Here is a 14,074-nt window from a genome sequence, read left to right as displayed (position 1 = left end):
TTATGTCTAAATGTCTACCATACATTTAAACAATCTGCAATTTACGCAGATTCATGTAGTTTAAAGTTGCAAAAAGATTTTTTTTTTTTTTTTTTTTTTTTTTTTTTTTTTTTTTTTTTTTTTTTTTTTTTCAGGTTGGACTACCAGTGATAAAAAACAATGAGCAAGTTTCTTCTTTTAGTTTCATCTTTACTTGTTTTAATTATGCCTTCTTGGAGTGAATGCCATTCCTTAGATGGAATGAAACCAAACAGAAGGTCGCACTCCAAGGACTATGAGCTGTGGTCCAGACAGCAGCCCCCGTCATCGCATAACAAAGATCCCGGGCTTGCGTCAGAGTTCGACTCTGATTCGGAGGCTGAAGACGACGCGCTCGCAGAGAGCGGAGTGTTAACCCGAGTTTGCCCTGCAGCGGCTTCCAAGCCGAGCTCAGAAGAGAATCAAATATCGAAAGACGAGCTTCGGTCCAAAAGACGTGACGGCAAACCAAACTCGCTAGATCTTACTTTTCATCTACTCCGAGAGTTTCTGGAAATGGCCAGAGCAGAAAAAATGACTCAGAAGGCTTTGAGCAATACAAAACTGATGCAAGCTGTAGGAAAATAATGTCTGGATGCATTATCATGAAATATAAATATTGTAGTAACGGTAGTTGAAAGAGATTACTATTTTATATGCTGAATGTATAAAAACCAAATAATACTAATAACTGCACAAGTGTAGAAAGGGTAGTAGCCTACAGTATTTATTAATAGTTTTAAAGTTGTTTAACGTTTCAAAAACTGGAACTGCGTACTAGTGTGCGATTCCTAGACTTTTGCATGTCTAATTTTTATACTCGGACTGGTGTGACTGGTGAATATACTGATTGTAATACAGTACTGTAATGTTTACTTCTACAGAGATGTATTGTGTGCAGCTGCTAACGCCATGTCACAATGTGTGTGAGGTACAGGTTAGCAATACAATAGGCAATACAATCGAATAATAAAAGTGAAATGTTGTTGATCCATTTTTGCATGGCTGTCCTGTCCTTATCTATGTGTGGTCTGTGTTTGGTAGCTCATGTGGTAGCGCTTCTTGGTTCTATTTTAATACCTTGTTTAATTTGAAGCTTTCTGAAAGATTGGGCCCTTATCACAAAGTTTTGACTGTTTCAATAATTGTGTCTGCTTTTATGTTCTAAATGAAGTTTGATATTCCTATGATAGTGCAAACCTCTTATAAGAAGTGACTGCAGGCTCTTGAATATCAAACTGCATTTAAAACCTCATAACAGGTCAACAATCCTTTCTATAAACTCATGGGTTCAGACACGCTGACGGGAGATTGTTTATTTCCTTTATCACAAATAGAACAGAGTTCTTTATCTTGTGTTGGGGGTTGGGTGGCACATCTGTTCTGCACATGAGTTATTGATTGACATGCTATTGTACAAATAATTGGCCACCAATATCTTAAGCAAAATGTGCATTAATGAATATTATTTTAAAACTTCTTGAAAAAACGTCACACGGATAACATAAAAATGGATAAAACACATGGTTTTGCACTAGTGGCAGCAGGTCTGTAACTATGAACAGCATAACATTCATTACCAATTTGAAGGCTTCCATTTAAATTGCAAACCACTTGCAACCTGTACTGTGAATTAATTAATGCATTGTAGTCCAGTCTGCAAGTCATGTCACTCAAGGTAAAAACAGACCCAGAAAAAAACAAAACAAAAAAAATCTGTACTTAAACCTGTCCTGAAACATACCGCAAGGTCCAGCTGGCTTTTTATGACATTACTGTATTTAATGCTGGTTTTACAGAGGTTCAGTAGCTTTTAATTTGATTTCTGCATTAAGACTAAAATGTTTATTGTGGCACTGTTGTGTGTCTTGGGGGTCTGTACCACAGACACTAACCAACAATCACCTTTTTTTTGCAGTACAACTTGCAAATCCCTCCTCTGTTTTGCCCACAAAGGCCCCTTTTCCTTACATAAGATTTTTATTACTTTGAAAGATTAACCATACGTTAAGCTCAAGCTTTTACTTTAACTAATTTCCTTTCCTTTAAAGTTTTCACCTCCGCACATACGCCTCTTGACTGAACTGCAATAACCTGCTTTTTCATCACGGTCCATTGCAGTTCCCTTGAACACAAAGCAATCTGGTGTTCTTCACTTGTTCATTTTCAAAAGTGAGTTTAACCACGAGGAGGAGATGCGACGGCTGACTTGCTGGCAGGTGCTGAGGGTAAAGATTCAGGGCAGAGCTGTCACTCTGGAGGAGAAAGGAATCACAAAGCATGAGGTTTAAGTATTAGTACTACAAGCATGTCAGAATAGCATGGATCACTGAGAAGGAATTGCTGTGACCGTACCAGATAAATAACCCTATAGATAACACTTAACATCTGGAAGCAGCTAGCTGAAAGAGGCATGTTCACTAAGACAGAAGAGTGTAATTTAGACCGAACACATACCTTGGTTCATTCAAACTCCATCCAACTTTGCCAAGTAAGTAAAAGATGTGTATTCAATGTGTCTCCAGAGGCCTTGAAGGAAGATCACCAGTACCAGACAGTCAAGACAGCAGGCTGTCTCCTTGATATGTCCTTTCTACTGCTGTGTAGCTAATGCAGAATTAATATAAGAAAACGTTAGATTTTTATAAAATGGTGATAAACGCAAATGTGGCATTTGTTATGTAATAATAAGAATACGTTTTAATTAATTTAACGGCAGGTCATATTAAAAAGCGACATTAACCGTGGGATTTATGTCTGTAGTACATTAGCTAAATATTTTTTTCTCGTAAAATGTAGCTTTTAATAAAGATTCAGACAACTTTTTTTAAGATTAAAACAGTTTTATGGTAACCAATTTAAAATAAAAACAACGCTTTACAGGGTGTTCAATTTGGGATCAGTTGCATTTTGGGAAAAATATACTGGAACAAATGTTTACCCAAATATAGAACTGCATGGAGTAATAATTATGGCAGCCATAGCGTGTTGAGTATATAAAAGAAGTGTATTTGAAAGATGAACCTGCAGTGAGCTGGCCTTGTCAGTGGCCTCCTCTTTCTTGATGTCCATGGAGCTCTCTGCCTGGGCTCTCCCATCGTCTGCTTCCTTGATCTGAGCGCACTTGACACCTGTGTCCCCACAACTCTGTTCAGGCTCCTCGGGGACATGATCATTCTTCTGCTCAACTGAGAAGATTGCAACAGATAAACCAGCATTACTAAACAGGTTTTCTGCTGCTTAGGCATGCTCATTGTATTTATTTTCTCCTCTTAGTTTAAAGAGTTGCAGCTGTTTGACCGCATTGCAAAGGTCTGCTAAGTGACCATTAAGGATGTTTACAGCAGCAGAGGTTAAGCTTACTTTTTACGAAGTCCAGCTGGGAGAGAGCTCTCTCCTGTGCGTTGAAGTCCACCCAGTAGTGATCCATATTCTCATAGCCAGACTGCAGCCCCTCCAGTGTGGAGTCTTTCACGGTCTCTGGCATTCTGGAGAAAGTAAGCATTGTCAAGCATTGTTGTTAATCTCAGGCAAAATAACTAAACTCCATCTTACTTTTCAATCAGAATCCTTACAGTCTGTAAATAACGCAAATTAAAACAAGTAAAACGTATTGACTTGAACAATCAAAAGAAAATCCTTTTGAAAAGCCTGTTACGTAAAGGCCGGTTCATTCTTACTGCAAGTCTTGTGTTGGCCAGGAGACGGTCAAGCAATGAGACTAGCTACCATTGAAAAAAATGACTCTGAATTTTAAAGGGTCATAAGAACATAAGAAGTTTTATGAACAAGAGGAGGTTATACGGCCCATTGAAGCTCGTCCAGTTCCTAATAGCTGATTGCTCTCAGAACTTGGTCAAGTTAGATTTAAATGTTTCTGTCTCAACAGCATTACTAGGCTGCCCATTCCATACATTCTCCACTCCTGGTCTATCTAGACTTAGTTTCCAACTGTGTCCTTTGGTCCTGGTTTCTGTAGTGCACTCCTTTCAAGATCTTAAAGAAAATCACAAAACTTAACTAGCTTTTACACATTCGGTTATGTAACTAAACAGCAACTACATGTGTAATTACAAAGTAATTGGATACCTCAATGTGTAAAAGCTTGAATAGAAAATACAAAGGCAGACAGACTGCACCTGCATGAAGGCGGCCATCTGGGGCTCCTCCATGGCCTGCAGCCCGTCTCCACCTGCTTGGAAGTGGCCTCAATGTGCTCCCTACAGGCCATGATCTTCTGGCGCTCCTCCAGGATGGCGTCCATGCGGTCAAGCTTCTCACATAGCATCTGCTTCTGCCTTTTGCAGTTATATTGTTTCAACATAATAACCCTTCTAAATGTTTACCACACTTTACTATAGTTTACCATACCTCACTGTTCTTTACAAACCCTACCTATGCTTTACCATTATTTTGACTGAAATTTATTACACTTGGCTATGCATTTAATAAGAGATACTTTTATAAGAGAAAGCAAAAAGACATTGAAGAGTCTTGGGACTTGAAGTCTGCCAGTGTTTCTACCCAAGGTTGCACATTACAGATCACACGGGAGAATATCAGACTCGCTCATAGAAATCAGTGATTGCGCTTCAATATGACATACAAGGCTTAAGGGAGATAGCAGAATATATTGATCACTGTAAAGATTTTTAGAATCTGATTTTAGAATATTCACACACAGAGTCACTGAAAATACACGAGTCACAGGTAAAGCTGGTACTGATTTCAGGAGGTAGGATTATGTTTCTATAGTTTATTTCAATGTCTCAGCATTGATCATTCATTACAATCAGATGTGCAAAAATGAATATTTTATTAGAGTGTTATGTATATATTTATACAGTAAAATGTGATACCTGCAAATCAATGGTAAGATCAGGAAAGATTTACTGGAATTATTTTGCTATCTTTATGACCTTTGAGGCAGCAGGGAAGCAGTGGAAGACAAGACTATGCAAGTTTTCAACTATTGCAGCTCAGAGGGGAGCAGCAGTGCTGGAGTCCCCTGCAAGGACAGGCTTCACGCACCTCAGCATTTCTGCAAGTTTCTTCCAGGTGAGGGATGACTGCCTGGGCTGTCGTTGGCAGCGATGAGACAGCTGATGCCATCACCAAGTTCAGACTGTGAAGAAAAAACACTGATGATAAAGGGCCCAGGATAGGGTATAGTGACAAATTTTTAATAAACCCTGCGCAGATACAGGTAGTGGACAAAAAAAAAAAAAAAAAAGGAAACACCTGGGTAAATGAGGGACACCAATTATATTGAAAGCAAGGGCTTCCACACAGGTGTAGCTCATACGTAAATTAAGCAAATAACATCCCAGCATGCTTAGGGTCATATATAAAAATGCTGGACAGGCCTGGTTGCCTATAATTACGGCTAGCATGACTGCAAGATGAGACCTCAGTGACTTTGAAAGAGGGGCGATTGTTGGGGTGCGCTTGGCAGGAGCTTCAGTGACCAAGACAGCTCAACTTGCTGATGTTTCACGAGCAACGGTGTCTAAGGTGATGTTGGCATGGAACTCTGAGGGAAAGACATCATCAGCAAAGGGCAACAATGAGCGGAAACGCATACACCAGGATTGTGATATCTGTGCATTAATTCAAAGTGAAAGGCAAAACAGGCAAGCAACTGAAGGTCAATTGACTGCAAATTTCAACCTGGGGCGCGAGCAGCCAGTTTCATCAAAAATGGTCCACCGAGAACTCCACAGAGCGAGATACCATAGTCGGTTTGCAGTGCACAAACCGCTCATCACACCTGGCAATGCACGTTTGCAAGTCCAGTGATGCAAAGAGCACATGCAATGGACTACCGAGCAGTAGAGAAATGTGATATGGTCAGATGAATCATCCTTCACCATGTTCTCGACCAATGGACGAGTGCATGTGTTGCGCCAACCTAAAGAACTCTACAGCCGAGTGCTTGGTTCCTACAGTGAAGGGTTCTGGTGGTTCCATAATGTTGTGGGGCGCATTTTCCCCGCATGGTTTGGGTGCACTCATTACCTTAGAAGGCAAGGTCAATGCTAATCGCTACTTGATGGTACATTTTGTTATATTTGTTTTGTCATTAAAACCATGTAAAAAGCGGTCAATCACTTGGTGCAGCGGAGGTTAACCCGCTGTTAAAATGCTCTTTCCTTGCAAAACTCTGATTGGGTCCCTCTTTGTTCTGTAGATGATCTTGGTTTGTAGCTTGTATTTTATACCTTTGCTTGGAATATGCAGACAATGAGATTAAGTTTCTGCTCATGCCTGGTACCTAATCAATTAATGTGTTTTAATTCAAACTCACTCTAATTGTGAAAAATACAGCAAGCAGTTGATCTAGAGACGTATTTGAAAATATTTCTGTCTCATGAAACATTAAACATAAAACAAGGGGACAAGTAATCACGTTAAATCAAAGAACAGAAAATGGGTTCTAAAAACTTGGCTAGCCTTCCTTGAACATTTCACATGATACAGTTGTGGTGGATCTCACTTTCTGCTGATTGTAAACATCTGGCAGCGGGGCGACCTGGCAGTGCTTGTGGGTGCCAAACACCTTATAGAGGGAGCAGGTGGGCACATGGCAGGAGATGTTCATCTTTTCTTCTTCATGATCCTCACAAGTAAGATGGCCTGCAGGCTTCGACCGGGTCCTTGAGCTGAACCCCATTGGTATATCAAAGCTTTGTTCTAAACACATATGCATTTTATTAGGCTACTTAATGGAGGAGGATTTTCCCCTATAAGGAAATGGGTTAAAAACAAAATTAGTCTGTAAATCATTAGGTTTACATTTTAACAGGTGCGATAACTTTGGAAACCGGTACAATTTTGATACAACAAATAAATCCTAGATTCTCACTGTTAGTAGATGAATGTAAACTAAAATAATAATAATGGTGATAATAATTTTTAAAAAATCAATACAAAACATTAAAATACTTGCTTTTAAATCATCCAAATCTAGTAATCTTGCCTGTAGATGTCAATGATGCTCTCCACCAGCAGGTTGCGCTGCAGGCCATAGACTCTGTGTGTCTGTCCACGACCACCCCATGACAGCAGGACGGGCTCCGGAACCACCCCCCCGCCTACACCAAGATCCCTCGAGCCTGAAACAGGGACGGCTGCCTTTTACATGTAACCCAGTTCTCCACCAGCCAACAAGATGCATTTTGTCGAATGTTTTGAAAGGATTTCAACCCTGCACCTATTAATTAAAGCCACAACAGACAGTCAGAGGGTTTGATTTCTCACCACACCATACCAATTTCATTTATATAGCGTCCTTCATATGCTAGCATCCCAGTGCACCTTAACTTGAACTAACTTCTCAATAGTGAAAGGCTAAAACAAAGAGATACGTTTGGAGCTTAAATATAAAAATACTGCGACTCAGGGTTCCGGATCAAATTTGGAAGCAAGTTCCAAAGTGAAGGAGCTTGAAAACTAAAAAAGCCAACACCATAGGTTTTTAGGAAGGGTCTAGCAATAACTAAGGGGCCATCATTTGCTGATATAAGCTGGTTTACAGGGAATAAGTACGTTTATACAACTGAATGTGACCAGTATATAAGGAAGGTTCTGCATACCTATCCACACATAGACTTGATCACCACTTCAACCTGTATTTTGCAGCCACCAAAAATGTCTCTAGTCGTAATAGACTTGCATAACATTGCCTCAAATGTGTCAAATTGAGTTCCTAATAAAACAGCCGCACCACACAGTTATGCGTCACGATTGCTAGGCATTCAAAATAATATGAATCATTTGTAAACGTGTTGTAAGCGAACTGAAAGCAATGAAGGTTACAGAGTCGCTGCTCACCCCCGGGGGAAAAAAATGAAATTCTGTGAATAAACAACCCCATAATAACCGACATCTGCTCTTGTGCCACTGCAAAAATCATAATTATTCAAGCAATAATACCTCACTTGAGGGAATTACCAGAACAGTCTGGGTATTATTGCAGTTACAGGTCCCTTCAGACATACAATGTGCATTTATATATCGGTTATTTCCCTTTGTTCACCTTTTTGCATGACGAAATATATTCTGAAGTTTTCCCCGTCTTCCACATGATTGTGGAGGGATTGGCTACAGCAAGACAGTGTAGGTGTGCACTACAGACTCCGCATACAGTACCGCAGAGACAAATTCAGAGTATGTTCAGTTCCCCAAACAAGATGTGTTATTGCTTACCATCCATTCTTAAGATGACAACTAACTGCTAACATGACATGAACATACAGCAAACTGAATACATGGACCGAGAAATTGTTGAAGTGATAATCTGTGTAAATTCACTTCAATTCAAATAGAGAGCACAGACCTGGTGAGATAGATAGATAGATAGATAGATAGATAGATATGCGTAGAAACAACATGGGCACAACATTCGCTTACTTCCGCTTTACTTCCGCAATGTCTCGCTGACTTTTGGGGGGTCCACCTTTTTTTTTTACTTTATACTTCATTTTGTGTGGGGTATATTATTTGCTGGGCCTGTTTACCCGGTCAGACGTTTTGTATCTACGTATCGGCCGTGGTTAATATATAGATATAAATATTCACACACATGTATACGTCCCATACCCAACACACGAATATGTATCTTATATTAGCAATCCCAATAAGGTTATTCCATCTAGGTTTATGATATAATAATCAGGAGCATATTATTAAGATTATCATAATATATATATTATATATATATATAATATATAGGAAACGTTGTATTATTAATATATTATCATTTTAAATTGTTACCCAAGCCCTTTGCAACGAGTGGAGTGTTTGAGGAATAGACCAGAAGGAAGTAAATTGAACTTTACACCTGTAAGGAACACATACTTTAGTATTCTATCTGCTCAGCACTCAAAGGCATCACTAGTCTTGAAGGTGTTAATCTCATTATTTTTCAGCTCCCAATAGGGAAGATGAAAAAATGGAAAGAAACATATAACACTATTATTAAAAAAAAAAAAAAAAAAAAAATTAGTTTAACATTTGAACGTAGCACCAATTATGTTGTATTTTTCAGGAACACCAGTGCAAGAGTGAAATGGACAAATTGGGAAAAACTACGAGACCCTAACAGGGTTTTTTCTTGATTAAATGACAGAGGAAATAGAGCACTGAAACAGGATCCAGGCTGCCCTGCTAAACCGAGTGTCATCTGAGTGCAGAGAGGCGACAAAGCCAAGTACAGTAAATGATTTAGGGGCTGGAAGTGCTCAAACTATGTAGGAAAGATTGTCCCAGGAAACCAAACAAGATTTTTTAAATACAAAATGAATTTTACAGTTTATTAAGCGGATTGCTGTTAGGCCGCTCTGTGTTAAGCAGTGCAGCAACACTAGGAGGAGCTTGGTGCTGTCATCTGCCAAGTTTCCTTCCTAAGCACTGAATGGTCTTTCCACAACACCAGCACCACCTGACTTCATACATCATCAAAATTATGAAAAGAAGTAAAATAAATACATTTAAACATTTCAAGAAGAAAAACAATAATAATAATAATAATAATAATAATAATAATAATAATAATAATAATAGAAACAGAATTGGGAATCGATTGAAATCTGTGATTATTCCTGTGTTCACAAGAAGAAATTTCCCCATGCTTAACCGAAATACGTCATTGGCACACTTGCGTCACAAATTGTGCTGGCAGGGCAGTATTACCATGGGTCTGGTGAGGCGCTCCAGGCAGACTGGGCAAATTGGCTGCCTCTCCAGGCTGTCCATTGCCTGGGCTCTGTGAAAGGAGCTGTATTCCACCGGGAGAGACGTAGCAACACTTCACAGGAGAATGGAGAGAGCTCTGTGCTGCTTCAGCCGCTTCTCAACTGACCTGTTTAAATTCAGGGTTGAGGCTACTGTAAACCAATTTTACAAGCAGCACCGAACAACTGTCAAGGAAGGGTTATGACTAAAACACAACTGCTACTTACCAGCAAAGTGGGCAGTGTCTTTGTCCATACATGAAACACGCAGAATTGCATTTAAGAGGCAGTGCTCTGCCTCAGGTTACTGACCAGGCTAGAACGCATATCTTTAGGGGTTCAAAGTTTGAAAAAGCCAGCTCAGTTTTTATATCAATACTTTTTCAGTTATACATTTGTTAAACAGACAATGAAAAGTGTTTAAGCACCAGAAACATATTTATTTTACAACAGCAAATCAGATAAATTACCAGTGGTTTTCTTTCAGACATACAGTACATAAATAACCATGCTAAAACATACAATTGTATTCATATCACCATTATTTAAGCATATGTACAGGAGCCCATTTCCATTAAGCCAACATTTTTAATGGCCACATCTACATATTGTACATACAATTTAAACTATGTTCCTTTAAGAAAACAAACAAATAAAATGAATGCATCATAATACTGTATCACAATTTAATCCACTAATATTTTAGAGCTTAAAGGAACATGTCTTTATCAGTAATCCAATACAGTTCCATTACGCATTCACTCACTCAGAGTTTACAATTTCCAATGTTTTTAAAAAGAAGCCACAGCACATCTTGAGGCTGGGATAGTACTCCTACAGTCACAGATTATACACAACCAATCAAAGCAGGGGGGAAATTACTAGAAATTGATATTTAAAATCAATCAAAACATACTGGCATACCGACTGGCACAGAGCAGTTTGTTACCGTACAGCAAAACACAACAAGTCAAGACTCGGTAGGAATAAAAACAGCTTTTGACTGTACATGACAATTTGGCACATACAGTGCAAAACAATCCATCAACAAACCATGAAGCAGTAACTTAGAGTCAGAGTCAAGGGCCTGGTTGTGAATCTTTTAAAACTTACAAAAATGATTAATTCATTTTATGGTATATGAGTTGACAAAATGTTGCAGAATCCATAAAAGACAATGTCCCACTGCTGTGTTTAAAAAAAAAAAAAAAAAAAAAAAAAATCTGCACTATACAACATAACATTCAAACTTTAAATATTTAAAAAACAATTATACATAAAACAACTACACAATATATAAACTTTACTGCACCTTTGAAGGAGTGTGCGTGTGTGTGTCAAAATAACCATTGTTTAACTTGGTACTTTACTTTTGAACACACAAAAATATTTAAAAATTTAGCAAACCAAGTTCAATATTGGCCATGCACAGCCATTAAAGATCTAATTATATTTTTACACAGTAAAGGTAACAAGGGGGGAAATAAATCAACATTTATCCCATAATTAATTAATGGCCCCTGAACTACAGCTGTTTTTACGAGAGTGTGCCCCCCACCCCCTTAAGTTCAGTAGTTATGATATAATACATTATGCAAATACACTGGGTGTAATTTCAGGGAGACTAATCATTATTACTATCAAGTGAAAGCCAAAACAGACAAACAAGCATCCTATGGTTTTCCTCTGGTAAAGTATGGTCCCTAAAAATTAGCGACACATTACTAGAGACTAATGCAGTGGAAATTAATAAGCTGAATTCGGTGATTAGAGCCAGAACAAAATGCAGGTTCAAATAGAATCAGGCGAGATCAATGCACGTAGTTTGTTAACTCAGTCAAGATATGAGGGTAAAAACAAACAACTTCCTTTGATAATTAGTGCTTGATTAAGAAAGCAAATCTGCTCAAAATATGTTTAAAGGGACATCACGTGATCAAAAATAAAATCTGAAAACTAGAAGCCCCATTTATAATATACTGTAGTATTTGGAGCACACTGGGCTGTAGCTTAACGCACCAATTAGTGTTAAAAGTATACTTTTTTCAATATTCTAAAAGTAAAAACAATTAAAAAAGAACAAAATGATACAACACAAAGACAGTGCCACATACTGTCCGGTACAACATGCCGCTACATCAGTGCGCACTTTGGAAAGAATAAGTCCATTTATTCTACGACAGACAATATGAGTGCATTTTAGGCTTGTCGACTGGGGTGTACAATTACTGTCTAATGAAATGGCTTTAAAAACAGATCACCTAACTATTCATTATGTAGAAATCATGCTGCCCTAAAACAGAAAGGAAATACAGTATCCAACACACCATCTCTAAGGTAGCGACATTCCAGTAGAGTGCTAGTTGGCTAAAGAATCTGTTTCAAAGAGTGAAGTTTGCAGTATGCCAGATCTCAGATGAGTAGAAACATCCAGGCAGGATTAGCTTTCACTGAATGATCTTCAAACACTCTGTTACAGCGAGAATCTACTGTATGTGTGGCTAAGATAACAGGATAAAATTACCAGTTTTTTTTTTTTAAATGTATTTCCTGAAATAGAGAATTGCATGTTTATTTCTTTTTTGCATGCAACCTTAAAAATAATAAATAAAATGCAATCATTCTGTGTAAAAAATGTTTCTAATGAACACGGGAGATTGCAGTGTGCGTTTTAAAATCACCTATCTAGCTAGAGAAGAGGTATTTAATAGCCTTTTTAGTAAGCGCTATTACAACATCAAACACCAGCAGAGTGCATGCACATTTAACATAAAGTGGAGTCCCTTACACACTTAAAAAGGCATGTCGCTTCACTTTTCGCACTATCTAAAGTAGTTTGTAAACTTCGACATAAAAAATACAGTAAATGAAGTTTATCTAAATCGTTTTGACACATACCAATAAAAATAACTTAACTTTATATATTTCTCTTTTTAAAAAAAAAAAAAACATACTACAACTGTAGGCAGATTGTATTCTTACATTCTTACACTAGTGGCAGATTAAAATTAACAAATACGAAACAAAAAAAATAAAAAGTGTTTCAGGCCCAACATGTACAGCATGAAGACATAGTTTTAAACACACCCCCCCCCCCCCCCCCCCCCAATTTACTTTTCATAATCCATTTTTTATTGTCACTATCTTTCATTCCAGTGTGTATTTTATAAACCCGTGAAATTAAAATAAAACAAAGAAACCTAGAATCTGTGCTAACTTTGATTCCCTTAAATTTCTTCAGTAATGGTCTGCCTTTCTTTATCCAAATGGCCACCAGTTTGGTGAAAAGTGATGTCCTCACTTGCATGACTATATGAAGCGCACTAGGAAATGGCAGGCTGGAGTTTCTATTCATGGTGCTTTTCTCAGGCAGCACAAGACCCAGATAAACCACAGTTCTCTCTAGCACTTTGTGTGTAATATCTGTGATTCGGATCGGAGATCAGCTGTACAAAGAACTACAAAGCTTCAGTGTATATCTAATGCATACATCCTGTTGAGTTGCATGTACACTATGCTACAAAACATCAAATCCAATTAAAAGGTAATAATATAGTCTGTGAAGTAGATCCAGATCTACTTCAGATCCTCATAACTGCAACCATTCAATCACAAGATGTTCAGAGTTTCTTAGTAGTTCTACACACACTTAGCAACATATACAGCGCTTTGATATACCGATTCAGAAGCCATCAGAATGGTATATACCCAAATACTAGTGCTCCAAGTTCCTTTTTCACAGCCTTCTTTTTGGAAAAATAATTCAAATGGTGTTCATATAAAACGTGAAAGCACACCATGTCTGTCAACTAGCATTTGGCAATAAGGCTCAGCAATATCTCTACCACTGACAAGCTATACCAGAAACTTTTATAGTTTTAACAGTATGTAAACCTTCTTCACAAATTTGTAATTATACAAAGAACCATGCTGCACACAGGCAGGAATCAAACGCAATCATTCCTTCTCTAAATAGTATGAAAGCTACGAGGATCGGCACAGAGACTGCATCAGTGATACTCAGAGCTTACTCAGTACACATTGTACGGCATTGATTTTTATTAAGGAATGTTCCTTGAGGATCAACCACAACAAAACCTGACACTAAGACAGTTTAAAATGTGCTCCTGATGTGAAACTGTACAACCTGTATGAATGTTAATATGCATTTTTTTTCAAATGTGTATTAAGAAATTAACTCAAGGATTGTACTGCCAACACAGATACAGGGGTCTGTTTTAAAAGTCTAAACAGTGGCAACCTTGAAGTACTCTCACCCTTATTTATTTAATTTTAATTTCATTTAATTATTTTTTTTTTAA

General features: G+C 38.0%; 1 pseudogene; it reads right to left on the bottom strand.

The window, feature by feature from the left end:
- Nucleotides 1-3,948: 3,948 nt before the first annotated feature.
- Nucleotides 3,949-9,895, bottom strand: LOC121320178 (annotated as a pseudogene).
- Nucleotides 9,896-14,074: the final 4,179 nt, after the last annotated feature.

The sequence above is a fragment of the Polyodon spathula genome, chromosome 8 (genome assembly GCF_017654505.1).
Source record: "Polyodon spathula isolate WHYD16114869_AA chromosome 8, ASM1765450v1, whole genome shotgun sequence".
NCBI classification, from domain to species: Eukaryota; Metazoa; Chordata; class Actinopteri; order Acipenseriformes; family Polyodontidae; genus Polyodon; species Polyodon spathula.
Note: the sequence above shows the minus strand (reverse complement) of the source record. Positions and strands in the feature narration are given on the sequence as shown.